The 19,596-nt window shown below is 44.5% G+C and overlaps 1 protein-coding gene across 1 annotated transcript in view; it reads left to right on the plus strand.

Annotated features, from left to right (window-relative positions):
- PMFBP1 (polyamine modulated factor 1 binding protein 1) overlaps window positions 1-19,596 on the plus strand; it is a 371,385-nt gene that overhangs the window by 212,668 nt on the left and 139,121 nt on the right.

Consider the following 19,596-nt stretch of genomic DNA (forward strand, 5'->3'; position numbering starts at 1 on the left):
ATTACATGCTCCAGTGCAGCCTGGTAGAAATGCCTAAATACAGGCACCAGCATATACCTCTTCGGTGAGAGAACTGTGGCATATGCATAGCCAAACCTGATGAAGAATACCTGCCTCAATTTCTGGTTTGAATTTTGTTGGATCGAGCAGATGTTATGTGTTTGAACCTTGGATATTCTGAATGAGTAACCCATAGAAAATATATTCCTGAGTATTGACCCCTGTCTGGTTTTCTTTTCTTTTCTTTTCTTTTCTTTTCTTTTCTTTTCTTTTCTTTTCTTTTCTTTTCTTTTCTTTTCTTTTCTTTTCTTTTCTTTTCTTTTCTTTTCTTTTTTAAAAAATTGTAATGCCAGTGAGGCTCCCAAGGACAGCATAGGAGATGTAGTTCTCTGTTTCTCCCCCAAGGAGATACAAGCTTCCTCACGCTGCCCGGCTGTGTAGTCTCAACCTGATGTGGAAAAGGGATGTTCAGTGTGAAAGCATCGTGCGTTTCCATGGCTCATTACATCCTCGGTGCCTTAGGGAATGTCTACACAATGCGCAGCAGTGAACCCCAACCGACTTGGGTTTGTGGGACTCGTGCTAGGACTCTAAAAAAAAAGCCATGTAGGCAGCACTTTGAAGCTGCAGCTTGGGCTCTGGTGCCTAGGGAGGGAGGAGGCTTCTGAGCTGGAGTTGCAGTTTCCAAGTGTGCTGTGTGAATGGCTGTTTTTAGAGCGCTAGTGCAAGCCCCATTCGCCCATGTTAGTCCATCCAGGCTGGGAGACTTGTTGCTGCAGGCTGTGTAGACATGCCCTTGGTCTATCAGCAAGCATGCCAATGAGTGCTGCTGGTGGGGTTGAGAGTCCAGCTGGACTGAGACCGCTCCCAAGTCATTTCACATAGGCCACTGAACGGCCTTCAGAGGGTAGCAGCTTTCAGTCATTACCAGTTTGAACTGGAGACCTGGAGGTAAAAAGCTGTAATATCTCATTTCCAGTCACCTGAGCCATCCAGTGCCCCTGTTGGCCTCTGTCGCAGGCCTTGCTGAGCCAGAAACTTTAACTCTTGCTCTGCTTGCCTGTGCTCTTGGGCTGTGTAATCATACAGTAAGTTGTTATAAAGCTAAATTTTTGAACTTTAATTTCTTTCTGCCCAGCCTATGGAGGGGAGAAAAGCCTACCTTCTAAGAAATTCCTCACAGAGGGAGGATCACTGTTGTTTGTCTACTATTAAAACTGCATTAGGGAACCAAAATGGTGTAAACAATATAAATGCGTAAAAATTCTACAATATATAAAAAGTTATAGCACTAGAGACCTCCCTGACTGATCAAGAAATGTTTTATTCCACCCATAGAAATATTTTACATTTCGAGGGGGTAATTCTAATTACCTTAAAGTGTTTTGGGCTCCTAAGTATAATTCAATGGTAAGAGAAGGTTTTCTTTTCAGTGAGGGCTATTTTCTTTGTGTTCTTCTACAGATATACTAAGTATAGCTTTTTATTGCCCTGAGCAGAAAGCAAATTCTGGTTCTTTTCAACCTTCACATTAATTGTGCAACCAAAAGTCTCGAAGCACTTTGCACATAGAAACCAGGTGAGGGAAGTGGAGAGTTAGACCAAAAGAAACGCCATTAAAATGAAAATTCCCAGTATGTATTGTCAATCAGATTATTTGCATGCTCTTTTGGAACATGCTTCCGGTAATAGTCATCACTCTATTATTTCTCCTGACCGCTCTTTCTGTCTCTCTGTTTTCCTATATAAAATCCGACAATGGCTTATATTTAACTGAGAATATTCTTTGCTTGCTTTCCTGTCTTCTTGCTTGAGTTTTCTTTCTTTAACAAGCATAACAGCATGCTGCTGTATCTTCAAAGAGGAAATTAATTCTGTCCGCAAAAGGGTCAAGTGCTAGAAAGTGCATAGCAATGCAGTTTGCATGGCAGGATACAGAAGATATGATGCTAATAAGATTCTAAGATGAGAACAGCAGACTGGCTCTAGGGATTCAGATGAAGGGTTCTGTAAATTTTAAAAGAAATGGTCTCCAAAAACTAATGATGTCTGCTTTCCAATTCATTAGTAATGTGGAGCGGGGAGATGGGAGTGAGAAGCGGGCCATGCTTTGAAATATCAAAATGTAACGAGGATAAAAACAGTGAGAGCTCATCTCATTGGGGTCATAAAGCTGGGAGAAGGAGGCAGGCTGTAGGGAAATGTAGTCAGTGTCGAGGGGGAAGGGAATTGTACCATGGTTGGCTGTATGTATATTTACATGCAAAAAAGAAAAGGAGTACTTGTGGCACCTTAGAGACTAACAAATTTATTTGAGCATAAGCTTTCGTGAGCTACAGCTCACTTCATCGGATGCATTATTATTATTGAATGCATCCAATGAAGTGAGCTGTAGCTCACAAAAGCTTATGCTCAAATAAATTTGTTAGTCTCTAAGGTGCCACAAGTACTCCTTTTCTTTTTTGCGAATACAGACTAACACGGCTGCTACTCTGAAACCTATTTACATGCAGTCACTGTACCAATGTAGATACAAAGTTCTTATGCTGAAAAAGTGTTGCAATATTTATAAGATTTTTTTCAGTTTTCCTGATTAAGATTACTTATTGTACAGAGTGTCTGAAGAATTCTAAAAACACAAGTGAATTGTCTTAGCATATTTACAAACGGCTCTTGGTAAACCTTGCCCTTCACCTTTTTGCATTGTGTGCATGAAACTGAGTAACAAGAACCTGAACCTTGTTTGTAGTTAATAGTGGGAGAAAACCCCTCAGGCAAAGCCTAATGAACCAAGAGCAATTCTGAGCTGTCCTCTGTAATATCTGCAGAGACTATGCCTTTCCAAGAGCTGCCTGGACACATCGTGTGACCTTGCTGCTTTACATCATGAAAATTTCCCATTACTGGGATAGTGTTTGCATGTAGGTGCTGTTGTGCAGATATTATGCCAGAGTCTCTCTCCTGCATGCAGAGTTTGTAGCTGACAGAAAAAATGTCTCTCCGCTTGGACAGTTTCCAGAGATGGGAGGTGTGCAGCAGAAGAGTTTAGCTGTGGCTTTTATTTTGACAAAGCTATTACAATTTGCAGAGTGAGGTTAAGGTTTTCCTCCTATCTTATTTTATCTGTGTGATATTTTCTAATCTGCCCTCTAACCCTCAGTGACGACTGGTGAGGTTCTGGGGGAGCAGACTGTGCCTCAGAGCCTCTCCATCGTCACTAGTGCTCTCAAGTCAATGGGCAGACTGAATAGTGCTCAGTAGTGCTCAGCCGCAGAGTCCTTCCTGTGGCAATGGCTCCGAAGGGCAGGCCCTGGGGTACCAGATCTGAGGCCTGCACAGTCACAGCCACTGCTCTGAGACTGACAGCCTTGGCAATTGAAGTGCAATCATGCTCTCAGGTGCAGTGAGGTGTGCCTGCCACATCCACTGTGCTGGCCTCAGTAGTCCTCAAAACTCAGTTCAAGGTTTGGTTTTGACTCTGACAGGTCGTTTCTTCACCCGCAGTGAAACTGGGTTATCTGTTTGCTCTACTGTACTTCACTGAAGCTTCTGCTGTTCTGGAGGTTTATTCTTAAAGTGAACAGATCCCAGAACTCAATTGTGTGATTAATTTTGGTCATATCATCTCAGCACCAAGCCCTACTCCAAATAATGCATCTTTCTTCTTGGAAAAGGTCAGGTTTCAAATCCATGTATAACAGGCTGGCAGTGTGTGCCTGCAACACTCCTACCCTATTGGCTGGTGTGTTTTCTTGGTGGAAAAGGTTTCAGTGGGTCCTGGTGGTTTACTGAGGTGAGTGAGGAACTGCCTTTCCTGGGTATCAGAGAATGGGAGTGGTCTTCTGAGAAGAGAGGACCTGGGGTCTGTGGAGAAAGCTTGGGTGAATTTTTGTTACTTTATTACATCCAAAGCCCAGGAAGTGGGAGAGCTTAAACTGTGTTCGCAGAGCAAGTTGGGAAAGGTACCTGCTCGTATGGTGGTTATAAATGCTGCACATTTCTCTGCCCAGATAAAAAGTGAGATTTTTCTGGGCTGGAAGAAGATCCTCCAGATCAGTGATTTTCAAACTTCAGGTTGTGACCCAGCACTGGGTCGTGGCAGCTCTGGTCAGCACTGCTGATCAGGCCATTAAAAGTCCCGTCGGCGGTGCTGCCTGGCTAAGACAGGCTAGTCCCTACCTCTTCTGAAGTGGCCCAGAAGTGGCCAGCAGCAGGTCTGGCTCGTAGGTGAGGGGGCCACGGGGCTCCACATGCTGCCCCCACCCCGAGCACTGGCTCCACACTCCTGGGGGGGCAGTGCCTGTGGGTGAGAATCGTGCGGTCCATGGTGCCAGGACGGAAGCCTGCCTTAGCACATGCTGCACCACTAACTGGGAGCCACCTGAGGTAAGGCCACACCCCAACCTCCTGCCCCATCCCTGAGCCCCCCCAAACTCAGAGCCCCTTCCTGCATCCCATACCCATCATCCCCCGAGCCCTGACCCCCTGCTGCATCCCAATCTCCTGCCCCAGCCCAGAGCCTCCTCCCACACCCTGAACCCCTCATTTCCAGCCCCACCTCGCAGCCCTCACCCCTGCACCCCAACCCTCTTTCCCAGCCCTGAGCCCCTCCCACACCCCAAAACCCTCAGCCCCAGCTCAGTTGGGTCGCAGGCATCAATAGTTTTCTTCAACTGGGTCACCAGAAAAAACGTTTGAAAACCACTGCTCCAGATGACCCTAAAGCAAGCCCTGGCATCTGACTTCATTCATAGAATATGGCTTTTGTTGTTTTTTCCATTAGTTTCCCTGTTTCCAGTGAACATAATCAATCCTTCTTTATGGACTTTTCTATGAATTGTGAGGATATCGCCATGTGTCAAAGACTGCGTTCTTTCACCTTCTCTCCTAAATGAAATGCTTCCTTGGAGAGAGGAGATGGGGAATTTTTTTCCCCAGGAAACCTCAAGACAGATGCAGCAACAATTTGCTTTGAAGTTCAGTGGAGTTCTTGCGTGTTACCCAGTTTTTCAGCTGGATGATTGAGGCCCAAGGATATTAGACGGACTTGCCTAAGGTCATACAGTGAGTCAGTGGAGCATACAGAAGCAGGGCTGCCTGGCTGTTCTATAAGGTACAACCTGTATGTATCCTGACTCTCTTGGGCCATATATAAACATATGGAAAAACAGCAAAAATTTGGATGCCCTTTTCATCAAAGAGCTTGACCAAGACTGAATTTGCAGTGGTAGTTTGATGTGTCAAGCTCCCTTTATTCTACTGATGAGAGTATTACTTTCTGATTTGCAGCAATTCGCTGCTGGACAGTTGTTTCCAAACTTCTAATGCTGGTTGAATCTAAAAGATGAAAAAGCAGTAGTATCTGCTGGAGAAGCCAGACAGTGGTTTCTGGAGACTAGTTGAAGTTTGCAATGAAAAGGGACTAAAATTGGATGAAAGGGTTGCAATATTACAGCAGAATAATCTTTCTATATTTGGCTTAAAAGGAAGAATAAAATATCTTATCCCCTTAAAGCACATCTGTTGCTTGCTGCAGCACTATACTAGTATGCTCTTGCATATGATTTGTTTATCATATGATATCCTGTTTGTCAGAGGGTGGAGATGGATGGCAGGAGAGAGATCACTTGATCATTACCTGTTAGGTTCACTCCCTCTGGGGCACCTGGCATTGATCACTGTCGGCAGACAGGATACGGGACTGGATAGACCTTTGGTATGACCCAGTATGGCCATTCTTATGTTCTTCTGACAGTGGCCAATGCCAGGTGCCCAGAGGGAATGAACAGGACAGCTAATCATCAAGTGATCCATCCCCTGTTGCCCATTCCCAGCTTCTGGCAAACAGAGGCTAGGGACCCCATCCCTGCCCATCCTGGCTAGTAGCCATTGATGGACCTATCCTCCATGAACTTATCTAGTTCTTTTTTGACCCCTGTTATAGTCTTGACCTTCACAACATCCTCTGGCTGAGTTCCACAGACTGACTGTGCGTTGTGTGGAAAAATACGTACTTTTTTTTTTTTGTTTAAAACTGCTGACTATTTATTTCATTTGGTGACCCCTAGACCAAGAGAACCTCAGACCCTACAATCAAAATCAATTCAAGTCAGCACTAAGGAAAGTAACCCTAGCTACTGCATTCACTGTGGACAGCTCCAGGAACTCTCTGAGGCTGGCAGTGAGAGCCAGGGCAGCTAACTCTGTCCAGACCCATAACACTGGTTTATGCTCTAGACTCATAAACTTTAAGGTCAAATTTTGTCTAATTTCTAGCTTAAATTTATTGATGGCTAGTTTATATCCATTTGTTCTTGTGCCAATATTGGCTCTTAATTTCAATAACTCCTGTCCCTTCCTGGTGTTTATGCCTCTTATATATTTATAGAGAGTAATCATATCTCCCCTCAGCCTTCGTTTTGTTAGGTTAAACAAGCCAAGCTCTTTAAGTCTCTTCTCATAAGGTAGGTTTCAGAGTAGCAGCCGTGTTAGTCTGTATTCGCAAAAAGAAAAGGAGTACCCGTGGCACCTTAGAGACTAACAAATTTATTAGAGCATAAGCTTTCGTGAGCTACAGCTCACTTCATCGGATGCATTCAGTGGAAAATACAGTGGGGAGATTTATATACACAGAGAACATGAAACAATGGGTGTTACCATATACACTGTAAGGAGAGTGATCACTTAAGATGACAGGTTAAGATGAGCTATTACCAGCAGGAGAGCGGGGGTGGGGGGGAGAAAACCTTTTGTAGTGATAATCAAGATGGACCATTTCCAGCAGTTGACAAGAATGTCTGAGGAATGGGGGTGAGGGGGAATAAACATGGGGAAATAGTTTTACTTTGTGTAATGACCCATCCACACCCAGTCTCTATTCAAGCCTAAGTTAATTGTATCCAGTTTGCAAATTAATTCCAATAACACTTCAATCTCTCTGGTCACTCGATTACAGACCTGAGAGTGGCTATTCTTCAACAAAAAAAACTTCAGAAACAGACTCCAGCGAGAGACTGCTGAATTGGAATTAATTTGCAAACTGGATACAATTAACTTAGGCTTGAATAGAGACTGGGAGTGGATGGATCATTACACAAAGTAAAACTATTTCCCCATGTTTATTTCCCTCCCAACCCCCCACTGTTCCTCAGACGTTCTTGTCAACTTCTGGAAATAGCCCACCTTGATTATCATTACAAAAGGTTTTCTTCCTCCCCCCCACCCACCCCCCCACTCTCCTGCTGGTAATAGCTCATCTTAACATGTCATCTTAAGTGAACACTCTCCTTACAGTGTGTATGGTAACACCCATTGTTTCATGTTCTCTGTGTATATAAATCTCCCCACTGTATTTTCCACTGAATGCATCCGATGAAGTGAGCTGTAGCTTACGAAAGCTTATGCTCAAATAAATTTGTTAGTTTCTAAGGTGCCACAAATACTCCTTTTCTTATTGGTAATAACACTTCCCTATCTCTACTGGAAATACCTTCTCTGGTGCATCCTAGCATTGCATTAGCCTTTTTCACAGCCCCAATCACATTAGCGGCTCATTGGCATCCTGTGATTGACCAATACACCCATGTGTTTCTCCTCCTCTGTCACTCCCAAATGATACATCCTCAGTTTATAGCAAAAATTCTTGTTGTTCATCCCTAAGTGCATGAGTTTGCACTGTTAAATTTCATTCAATTTCTATTACTCCAGCTTTCATGGTCATCCAAATCTTCTTGTATAATGTTCCTGTCCTCAAATCTTCTTGTATAATATTCCTGTCCTCCTCCGCATTGGCAATACCTCCCAACTTTGTGTCATCTGCAGGTTTTATTAGCACACTCCCACTTTTTGTGCCAAGGTCATTAATGCAAATGAAAAACAATCCTTGAGGAACTTCACTAGTACCCTCCCTCCAGCCTGACAGGTCACCTTTCAGCATGATCATGGATAGGCTGTGCAGAGTTATTCAAAGCAAATCCTCCTATACATCCTTCATCTCCTCCAGCCTGTAACCAGAGCACTTTTCCAACTCTGCATGAAGAGAAAATGTAGCCTTTATTCTTTGATGCAGGATCTTGCTGCTGTTACTTCTGCTTTTGTCACTCAGATTAGGGGGCTGTAATGCACTCTACATGGACCAGCCAGAAAATAAGCTGGAGCAGAAAGTGTCTGCCCACTTATTAACTAGGGTTTCTGACCAGGACCATGTTGCACCAGTGCTCTGGGCTCCAGGCTGGCTGCCAATGCATTTCTGACTAGATTTTTAGGTGTTCATTGGTGTTCATCTATGAAGCTCCAAATGGTTAGGGACCTGGTTACTGAAAGGAACACTTACTGTCACATTGGCCATCAACAGCTGTGCTTCAGGCTGGAGCTCCCTTGTTATAACTGGGGGGAGCTGCCAGCAGGGCATTCTCCGTGTGAGACCCTTTCCCTTTGGAACTTGCATCCTCCTTGGCTGCCAGAGCCCAGATTTGTTAACCTGCCAAGCCCATCTTTTTTCCCAGGCTCCTAAGGAGGGGGTGTGGGCGGGGTTTCAATTTATTTTGTTATCCTGTTTTTAGCTGGTGCATATTTAGTACATTTTATTATTGTGAATTACCAGTTTAGGGGAGCGGTGCCTATTTGTGGAAATTGTCAGTGGTGAATACTGGAAGTTTTGGCTGCTGGGTAGGGGCATTTTGGTCCTTTTGGAACATGAGAGCTTGTTCATGGCATTTTTGCACTGTGGACTTAACACATTAGCTGGATATAGCTGCTAAAATGATCAGCAGTGAAATAACTAATACTGTTGACTTTTAAACTGGTATCTAGGTTACAGAATTAACAACCCATTGTGCGAAATGGGATAACTCACACTTTTCAGGACACCATTTTGGGTTATCTATAGAATCAAGACATAATTCTGGATTGATTTACACTTGATGTACATTTTAAAAGTCTCCTCAAAACCATGGGGCTAGAAACATTGGTAAAATGAGAGATTCTGGAGCACAATGCTGCAGCCAGCAGGGAATTTCATGGCAAATTCTGTGGCCATGGAATTGCAGAACACAGACCTGTTCTAATGCCCCTTTTGCCTCCCTGTTTCCTATTCCGGTGCATTATGCTTTCAGTTTGTATTTCATAGGTTCTGAAGAGGGAAACTAAGATTCAGGAGCCGCAGGAGATAATCACAGACCTACTACTACATGCTACTACTACCTCAGGCAGATGGTAAGTGAAAGCTTTCTCTGCACTCCATTGTCTTTGGTTGCATTTATTTGCAGTGTAGCCCCAATCAACTCCCTTTATGGTATGGCCTGTCACTTTCTCACCTTTTTTACCTGGACTTTCATCTTTTCCCTGTAGAAGCAGGCTTGAATTTAACTCCATGCAAAGAAAGTATCAGGAGCTGTAACATTCTGCATCTTGGGCCTTCCCTCTCTGGGGAACTAGGGTCTCATTTTCAGAGGTGCTGAGCAGCCATAATTCCAGATGAAATTTATAGGATCTGCAACTTTGCATCATCACCTTTGAAAATCAGAGTGTCTGTCATCTTCAGAACACCCCTCTTCTCTTCTAGCTTAAGCCCCTCCTAGACTATATACATGCAACATAGCCTAATGCCCCAGCTGGAAGCTGGAGGCTGCTGTGCTTAGTAGCCTGGGCACACTCCATAGTGATCTTTTTGGCAGTGGCCAGGAAGACAGTGAGAGTGATGCTGATCGTCCTGGTTTCCTGCAGCAAGAGGGAATTTCCCAATGCTCCTCAACAAGTTAGACTGTTTCAGTACTGCTCAGCCCATCCTTATTTAGTTATACAAAAAGAGGTGTGTGTCTGAAAACCCTGGGTGTCCCGCTGTGTTAGCCAAATATGTCAACTACTTGCTAACCAAGCATCCCCTCCCCAACAGCTACAGCAACTCCCCGGTAGCAGACCAGATCAGAACGCCCAGTCATCATGCAAATCTTCAGCTCCACCAAGTGCCTTTTTCAAAAGACTTGGCTCCATTCTAGCTGATAATGACAAACCTCAAAGGCCAGAGTGTGAGTTCAAGAGCCTTAAGATTGCATGTCATGGTGAGGAGGGGTGTATGTGCGTGCGTGCGTGCGTGCATGCATGTCATAACAGTATATTTATTAAGTCAGGTCATTATTAACTATTACTCAGGTGTAATCATAGAGTTGTACAGCACCTCACAGAACAAAGACGAGCTCTGGGCCTGAGTCTCCCCTCCTTACTACCAGATCAGAAGGACTCTACAAAAGATGGGTATTTTACACCCATTCTGCACAGGAATATACGACTGTATAAGCATGAAGAATCAGGCCCAGAGCCCTTGCCCCCAAAGAACACCAGCAGGAAACAACAACACAAGGGGTTCTGGGACAGAGAAGACAAATGCACCTTCGCATCAAAGGGAAATGCAGTGTTGGGGTTTAGTTTTTTTAATTCTCTCTCTCTAGTTTTTGTGAAGCTTCTGTCACCTTGGGCTTTAGGCAGTTAAATTAGAGCTTATGTATGGTATTGGGCCTCAAGTGACATGGATTGCAGCTGTCTGTAGGTGCTCTCTAACCTCGGGTTTCTAATATTATCACAAAAAGCTTAAATTTGCCAGTGAGAGGAACTTCAGAAATTTGCCAAGATGGTTTGTATGTCTCTGTGGCAGCCATTGTCTTCCTCTCCTGCCCCTGGTTCATTGCAAACAAGGTACCTCTCACACTGCCCATCTTCCTCCTTCCCTGGACCAGCACGCCCAGGACATGTTTCCCACCAGTCACCCAACCCAGAAGTGTTACTAGACAAGCACAACGGGGAGAGACAGGTGAAAGGACTTTCATGGGAGACCATGCAGGGTAATGGATTAGGCTTGGGGTGGTACTGAATTGTTATATGACCTTGAACAAGTCACTCATCCTCTCTGAGTCTGCATTTCTTCATTTGTACAAAGGAGCTAATAATATTGTGGAACATGGTTACATATTTGAAGTATCAGGGTCAATGGCGTGGAACTAGATCTCAGGAGTTCACAGCTCCCAGCCCTAAGCTCAAGTAATTGGTTAGCGCACAGTACTTATAATGCTGAGGTTGTGAGTTCATGCCTCACCGGGAGCACTGGTTTGGGGGGAGGGATAGCTCAGTGGTTTGAGCATTGGCCTGCTAAACCCAGGGTTGTTAGTTCAATCCTTGAGGGGGCCATTTAGGGATCTGGAGCAAAAATTGGGGATTGGTCCTGCTTTGAGCAGGGGGTTGGAGTAGATGACTCCTGAAGTCCCTTCCAACTCTGATATTCTATGATTTTAGGGAGCCCCACCACTCCAGGAAAAGAAAGCTTTCAAACCATGTGCCATGTGTGCTCTGGGACTTCCATGGAACTCCGGACATGCATGTTAGCCACAAAATGTCCACTAATGAGCCGAAGGTACCAGACCTCACCCAGGCTGACAATTAGTCGTTTATAGACCAGTCCATGTTTGAAGTGATCTGATGGAGGCCCTATCTTTGTGGGCAGACTGACTGCCTCTTCCATTTCTTCTTAATGCCTCATGGCCCGAGTCCAGTGTCTGGAGCTGATCCTCTCTCTCCTTTTTGCAGATATTCAAAGCTATATATTATTCATGGTGACTGGCTTTGTTAAACGGTCCTAACTAAGCAGTTGTTGTGCATCTTGCAGTGCCAATTTTTATATTCATTTCATTTTGTTCTCATCATGTTTTCAGGGTGCCGTTGATTTTATATTGAATATATGTTCATTATACAGATTTATCCGTGGGAGAAAGTGGGGATGGGGAGCAGGTTAGGGGTCTGTTGGGTTTTGGATATCTAGGAAGATATGGCGATGGTTTGGAGATGGGATGGTTGGGGTTGTGTGGAATAAGCACACTAGCTGGCTGTTTCTCGTGAAAGCATCAATACTGAAATAAATATAGTTGTCATTAGGTTTCACAGTGAACAAACCAGTGATATTAATGAGACAATTCATATTTCTTGAAGCTATGGTTTCGGGCTGTCTGCAAACCCCAAAAAAGGAAACTATCTCAGTTTATATACAGCCCACATTGTTATAGGTTTCCTCACAACCAACAGACTAGAAACGTTTCTCTTGGACTGACATCAACTTGACAGCATTTCTCTGCTTGTCTGTCTGGAAAATGATTCCTTTTGAACGCCAAAGCTACGCAAATCCAAAATTTTAGGAAATGTTCTAGTTATCAATGGGAAGATCCCTGTTGAATTTGGGGAAAATCAGAAAATTGAAAGAGGGAAATGGGGGAGCCCCTGGCATCTGATTACTAGAGCTGTCAGCTTAACTATGTCTATGATTGTCTGTACATCACAGATCTGTTGTTGGAAAGACAAGGTGGGCAAGGTAATAGCTTCTGTTGGACCAATGTCTGTTGGTGAGATGGATGCGCTTTCAAGCTACATGGAGATTCTACAGGTCTGAGGCTGAAGAAGAGCTCTGTGTAGCTCCAAACCTTGGTCAAATAAAATCGCTAAAGATGCACTAAAGATTCATATGTCCCTTCATGCTTCAACCACCATTCCAGGGGACATGCATCCATGCTGATGACGGGTTCTGCTTGATAATGATCCAAAGCAGTGTGGATCAAAGCATGTTCATTTTCATCATCTGAGTCAGATGCTGTGATAAATAAAGTGGGGGGTGTGGTAACTCCCTTTGATGGACAGCCAGCCAGCCAGTTAGCTGTAAAATCCCTCCTGGTAGCTGTTGTCTAGTTGCTTCACCTTTAAAGGGTTAAAAAGTCCCCCAGGTAAAGAAGAAAAAAGGGTGCACCTGACCAAAAGAGCCAATGGGAAGGGAGAACTTTTTAAAATTGGGAAAGAAACTTTCCCTTTGTCTGGTTTCAGAGTAGCAGCTGTGTTAGTCTGTATTCGCAAAAAGAAAAGGAGTACTTGTGGCACCTTAGAGACTAACACATTTATTAGAGCATAAGCTTTCGTGAGCTCTAATAAATTTGTTAGTCTCTAAGGTGCCACAAGTACTCCTTTTCTTTTTCCCTTTGTCTGTTTTCTCTGGGCTGCAGAGACACGGAGCAGCCATGCTGTAAGCAGGAATGCTGTGTAAGATTGAACCAGATATGAAAAATTATCTTCAATACCTAGAAGGAATCATTTGGATAGGGAATGTTTAGGTAAATGCGATCAGATTTATTTCTTTATTTTGGCTTGTGAATCTTGTCTGTGCTAACCCCAGATGCTTTTGTTTGCTTATAACCTTTAAGCTGAGCCCCCAAGAAAGCTAGTTTGGGTGCTTCATTTTTGGAATTGCTCTTTTTAAAAATCTAGCAAAAGCCTAAGTTCCAGATGTATTTTCTTCCTTTTTGTTTTTAATAAAATTTACCTTTTTTAAGAACAGGATTGGATTTTTGATGTCCTAAGAGGTTTGTGCTTATGCTGTTTGATTAGCTGGTGGCAACAGCTGATTTTCTTTGTTTTCTTTCTCAGCTCTTCTCTGGAGGGGGGGTGTGAAAGGGCTTGAGGGTACCACACAGGGAGGAATTCCCACATGTTCCTTCCTGGGTTCAAGGGGGGTTTTTTGCATTTGTGCCCTGGCAGCGTTTACCAAGCCAAGGTCAGAGAGAAGCTGGAACCTTGGGAGTTTAATATAAGCCTGGAGTGGCCAGAATTACTGTTTAGAATCCTTGTGGGCCCCCACCTTCTGCACTCAAAGTGCCAGAGTGGGGATTCAGCCTTGACAGATACCACCACCAGAAGGTTGATTTTCTTTTTTGATGGTTCAGGTTTTATAGTTTCCACATTGGAGTGTTGCTCTTTTAAGACTTCTGAAAGCATGCTCCATACCTCGTCCCTCTCACATTTTGGAAGGCACTTCAGATTGTTAAACCTTGGGTCGAGTGCTGTAGCTATCTTTAGAAATCTCACATTGGTACCTTCTTTGCATTTTGTGAAATCTGCAGTCAAAGTGTTCTTAAAACAAACATGTGCTGGATCATCATCCGAGACTGCTGTAACATGAAATATATGGCAGAATGCGGGTGAAACAGAGCAGAAGACATACAATTCTCCCCCCAAGGAGCTCAGTCACAAATTTAGTTAACGCACTATTTTTTTAATGAGCGCCATCAGCATGGAAGCATGTCCTCTGGAATGGTGGCCGAAGCATGAAGGGGCATACGAATGTTTACCAAATCTGGCACATAAATACCTTGCAATGCTGGCTACAAAAATGCCTTGCAAACATCTGTTCTCACTTTCAGGTGACATTGTAAACAAGAAGCGGACAGCTTTATCTCCTGCAAATGTAAACAAACTTGTCTGAGCAATTGGCTAAACAAGAAGTAGGACTGAGTGGACTTGTATGCTGTAAAGTTTTACATTTGTTTATTTTTGAATGCAGTAATTTTTTTGCCATAATTCTACATTTGTAAGTTGCACTTTCATGATAAAGAGATTGCACTACAGTACTTGTATGAGATGAATTGAAAAATACTATTTCTTTTGTTTTTACAGTGCAAATATTTGTAATAAAAATAATATAAAGTGAGCACTGTACACTTTGTATTGTGTGCTGTAATGAAATCAATATATCTGAAAATGTAAAAAACACCCAAAATATTTAAATAAATGGTATTCCATTATTGTTTAACAGTGCGATTAATCGCGATTAAGTTTTTTAATCTCTTGACATGTATGTAGCCCTAATGCAAACATGTCGCTTCTAAAGTTATAGCCACCACATTGCTAGACCCTCTAAGAGGAGAGATCCCTCCCAGACCCAGTCCAGATTGGGTGAGCCTTCATGCCTAAGCCACAAGGACTTAGGCCTCTCAAGCCTTATGGACATTAACAGAAAGCACACAGGAGTGAGGCTTCTTCTGTATTAGCCTCGATATCAACTTTGCTGATTATGGTACCAACTAAAATGAAACTCTGGGACCTGAGGACCAGGAACCACTGGGTCTCCTGAAAACCACCAGATCAGAGACTCATGCACTGACAGTACTGTCACAGCCCCATAAGGATCCGCCATCTACACCTACTCTGGCGGTACACAACATCTGAAGGGGCGGATGACTTATACCACTCCGGAGGTAGAGCAGAACTGATACTCACAGGGAGATTCTAATACCAGTGAGAATTGGAAAGTCTGAGAGAAGTCTATCTCCCATCCCGTCCACTAACCGTGATGTCCCCTCTACAGAACCAGCAGCACTGCCGATGGAGCCATATGGGACTTTTTCATCATTGGGCGAGTCAGACATACTGGTGAAACCAGCTTTACCTCCACCTAGAGAGAGCAGCCCAGACAGGGGATCAGGAGTCTCCTGGAACCAGGCTAGGCCATGCAAACATGGAGACCCTCCTTGGGACTGGTGGTACCCCATGCCTTGGGGACCATTGCAACCTGCTTTTGAACTCTCAGACTGGCCCTAACTGGGGACTTGCACAGTACTCGGAATCTATGCAATCCAACGGAGTCTTACCCACCCCCCTTCTTCAAGGGGTCAACCAGAACCTCCCCCTTAGCCCATGGAAGGGGAGCAAGATGAGCCGGACCCACCAGTACTATCAGTACCAACAGGAATTATCACTCTCATCATCCAATGAGAAGGTTGCTCCAGCCTCACCATCTCTCCCAGATGATCATAGCCAATTTCAAGAGATGTTACAGAGTGGCAGCAGAACTCCAGATTTCCTTAGAGCAGGTCCAGAGATCTCCACATAAGCTCCTGGCTATCCTACAGCCTACAGAATCCCGCTGGGTCCCTCTCCCATTAAATGAAGCCATACTAGAACTGGCAAGGGCTGTATGGCAAATGCTGGCTACCTATGCCCCTACTCTCAAGGACAGAAAAGCAATATTTTGTCTGGTCTAAGGGAACAGAGTTCTTGTTCAGCCACCCTGCCCCCATTCATTGGTAGTCAGGCAGACATGGAAAAATCCAGACAACATCCAAGGGCCATCACTGCAGGTAAGGAGTCCAGGCATATAGATTTTATGGGAAAGAAGGTGTTTACATCTGCCAGCCTTCGGTGTAGAATCTCAAGCTATCATGCCCTTCTCACCAACTATGATTTCCTGAAAAGAAAAGGAGTACCCGTGGCATCTTAGAGACTAACAAATGTATTAGAGCATAAGCTTTCGTGAGCTACAGCTCACTTCATCGGATGCATTTGGTGGAAAAAGCAGAGGAGAGATTTATATACACACACACAATATAAATCTCTCCTCTGCTTTTTCCACCAAATGCATCCGATGAAGTGAGCTGTAGCTCACGAAAGCTTATGCTCTAATAAATTTGTTAGTCTCTAAGGTGCCACGGGTACTCCTTTTCTTTTTGCGAATACAGACTAACACGGCTGCTACTCTGAAACCTATGATTTCCTGAATTACTCTAAAGTTCCTGAACTTTTGGGACAAAATATGGAGGACAGTATGGCAGAACCTACTCACTCCTGCCTCTGCTTCAGTCTACAAACCGCTCAGACCTGATTGCTGATAGAGCACCCTGTGCAGTTGATTTACAATGTGGGATCCCACCACACTTGTACGGTATACAGCTCTGCTCCAGTAGTCCTAGGGAGTCCTCAGCTCCTGAGGCAGGTGAGGAGAAGCAATCGCTCTTTCCTTCTCACTGCCTGCTTTCTTCCTTCTGCGTCCTTCTTGTGTCTTTTTGTAGCCTCTGCCAAATGACTTAATTAGCCTTTCGGCTCTCCTCCACCCACTAGTTAGGCCCAGCTCTGCTTAACCAGGTCTGTTCTACAGTGTTTAATTGGAGCTGCAGTGACCAGAGTCCTGGCTCAATTGTTGTTGCCTAGCCCTCTGTCACAACAGGGCTCAAAACCCTTACTGCTGACATAAAAACATAGTCAGAGAATCAAAAAAAGTGTGATGGCTAAACAACAAAGTAAAAGAAGCAGTGAAGTTCTTTGAGATGTGTGGTCCCTATCTGTGTTTCACACCCCATCCTTCTTCCCCTCTGCTTCAGATCAGGACAAGCTTCGTGGTAGAGAAGGAACTGGAGAGGTGGCCAGTCTGCCCCAACCCTTATGCCCTGGGTGCGGAGCACAAGGAGAGCAGGGGTGCAGGTGTGGACCCCAATGGACACAGCTTTCAAGAATTCTCACATCTCGGACACCTGGAGCATGTGTGTTCTCGCAGTGGAATACACACAGGGACCACACATCTGGAAGAACTGCAGTCACAATAAGGTGAGTAACTTCCCTTACAGAGTTCCCCCAAAAAGAAAAGGAGTACTTGTGGCACCTTAGAGACTAACAAATTTATTAGAGCATAAGCTTTCGTGAGCTACAGCTCACTTCATCGGATGCATTTGGTGGAAAAAACAGAGGGGAGATTTATATACACACACAGAGAACATGAAACAATGGGTTTATCATACACACTGTAAGAAGAGTGATCACTTAAGATAAGCCATCACCAGCAGCAGGGGGGGGAAAAGTAGGAAAACCTTTCATGGTGACAAGCAAGGTAGGCTAATTCCAGCAGTTAACAAGAATATCAGAGGAACAGTGGGGGGGTGGGGTGGGGGGGAGAAATACCATGGGGAAATAGTTTTACTTTGTGTAATGACTCATCCATTCCCAGTCTCTATTCAAGCCTAAGTTAATTGTATCCAGTTTGCAAATTAATTCCAATTCAGCAGTCTCTCGTTGGAGTCTGTTTTTGAAGCTTTTTTGTTGAAGGATAGCCACTCTTAGGTCTGTAGGTCTGTTCCTCTGATATTCTTAAAAAGAAAAGGAGTACCCGTGGCACCTTAGAGACTAACAAATTTATTAGAGCATAAGCTTTCGTGAGCTACAGCTCACTTCATCGGATGCATTTGGTGGAAAATATTCTGATATTCTTGTTAACTGCTGGAATTAGCCTACCTTGCTTGTCACCTTGAAAGGTTTTCCTCCTTTCCCCCCCTTGCTGCTGGTGATGGCTTATCTTAAGTGATCACTCTCCTTACAGTGTGTATGATAAACCCATTGTTTCATGTTCTCTGTGTGTGTGTATATAAATCTCCCCTCTGTTTTTTCCACCAAATGCATCCGATGAAGTGAGCTGTAGCTCACGAAAGCTTATGCTCTAATAAATTTGTTAGTCTCTAAGGTGCCACAAGTACTCCTTTTCTTTTTGCGAATACAGACTAACACGGCTGCTACTCTGAAAAGAGTTCCCCCAGTAGATGTTTCTCCTGCTCCCAGGGCAACATTCATGCAATCATTTCAAATCTAATGCTCAGGCCTTCCCTTGGCTGTTCCCAGACTCATTTCCTAGCCGCTTTGTCAGGACGCCACTGTCCAACCTAGGCCTGTGGGATCCCTAAATGGCATCCCTAGCCTTCGTGCCACAGAGGTAATGCTGAACCACGACCCCTGACCAGCAGCCTTCGGGCGAAGAATCTACAGCTCCACAACAGCCAAGCCCCTGATTGGCTGGACAGGCAGCATTCCCATTGGATACTTGGCCTGTATGAAGACCCCAGCAGAAAGAAGAAGCAGTCTCAACAATAGGCCATTGCAGATTACACTCCTCATCCAACCTCACCTATCTATCATGCCAACCTGGCCCCTAGGGTTGGATCTCGTGGCTACCAACCCCTGCGAGAAATCCGATTGTTACCTCTGACTGCCTCTAGTACCCATTGACCTCCCAGCTACCAAATCACCTGCATACCATTTCACTACACCTCTGGATTGCCCCAGTCCTCTTCAGCCACTGGGCATTGCACCCTTCTGGCTTCAGCACCAGCTAGAATTTGATTTATCGGCAGTTTGTGTGATGCAAGGGGATCTCAGCTTCTTTGGTCTAATGTGAAGCCTTTAATAACTGAGCACATGTTTGTAAGTTGTCTGTCTTTAGCCCATTTCTGGGGGGAGAAAAACCCATTGACTTTACAGCGGGAATGACTGCTGATCAGCAGTTCTGTGTTTTGATTCCTGGAAGATCTGTATAATTTTTTTTCTGGGTGAGTGAGTGGAGAGCTGAGCTGTACTACAGAGCAGTTAGAGGAGCTTCACTCTAGAGCCCTCACAATGCAGGACATAGCTGTGAGTGTATATAGTTAAGGAAGCTACACCGATGCCATCAATGGGCAGTAGCTGGGGTCTGGGGACACTGTCCCTCTAGAAGACAGGTTCTGCTCCTGGTTACATGATATAAATCTGGATTAAGTCATTGCTGCTGTTCAGCACATTCATGAGATTAGAAGGACAGTGGTGGAATCTATTGTGATCCTTACAGACTGGGTGTAACACATACTGTATTTCAGGGTCTTAAAATCTCTCCTGTAAGGAAATAGAAGCTCCTGCTTTGCCAGCCCTAGCTGCAGTCTGGTACCAAGGAGCTGATTCAGGGCAGGGCCCTTCAAACAAATGTTGAGTAGCTGTGGCCTCTGGGCCTGGCCCGCAGCCTGGTGACGGACAGGTGGACAGGCACTGGAGGAGGCTCGGTGATCTTTTGATGAGTCAGAGCTCTAAGGTTGGTAAATAGTTGGCAGGGCAGCTGCCAGAAAACTGCACGGTGACTTCTCTAGTTAATTCCTCTGTCTCCGAGCCCCTGCACCTCCCTTCTTCTTGCCTTGTTATTCCTTTTGACCACTTTGCTATGTTCTCAGGTCA

The sequence above is a fragment of the Dermochelys coriacea genome, chromosome 12, assembly GCF_009764565.3.
Source record: "Dermochelys coriacea isolate rDerCor1 chromosome 12, rDerCor1.pri.v4, whole genome shotgun sequence".
NCBI classification, from domain to species: domain Eukaryota; kingdom Metazoa; phylum Chordata; order Testudines; family Dermochelyidae; genus Dermochelys; species Dermochelys coriacea.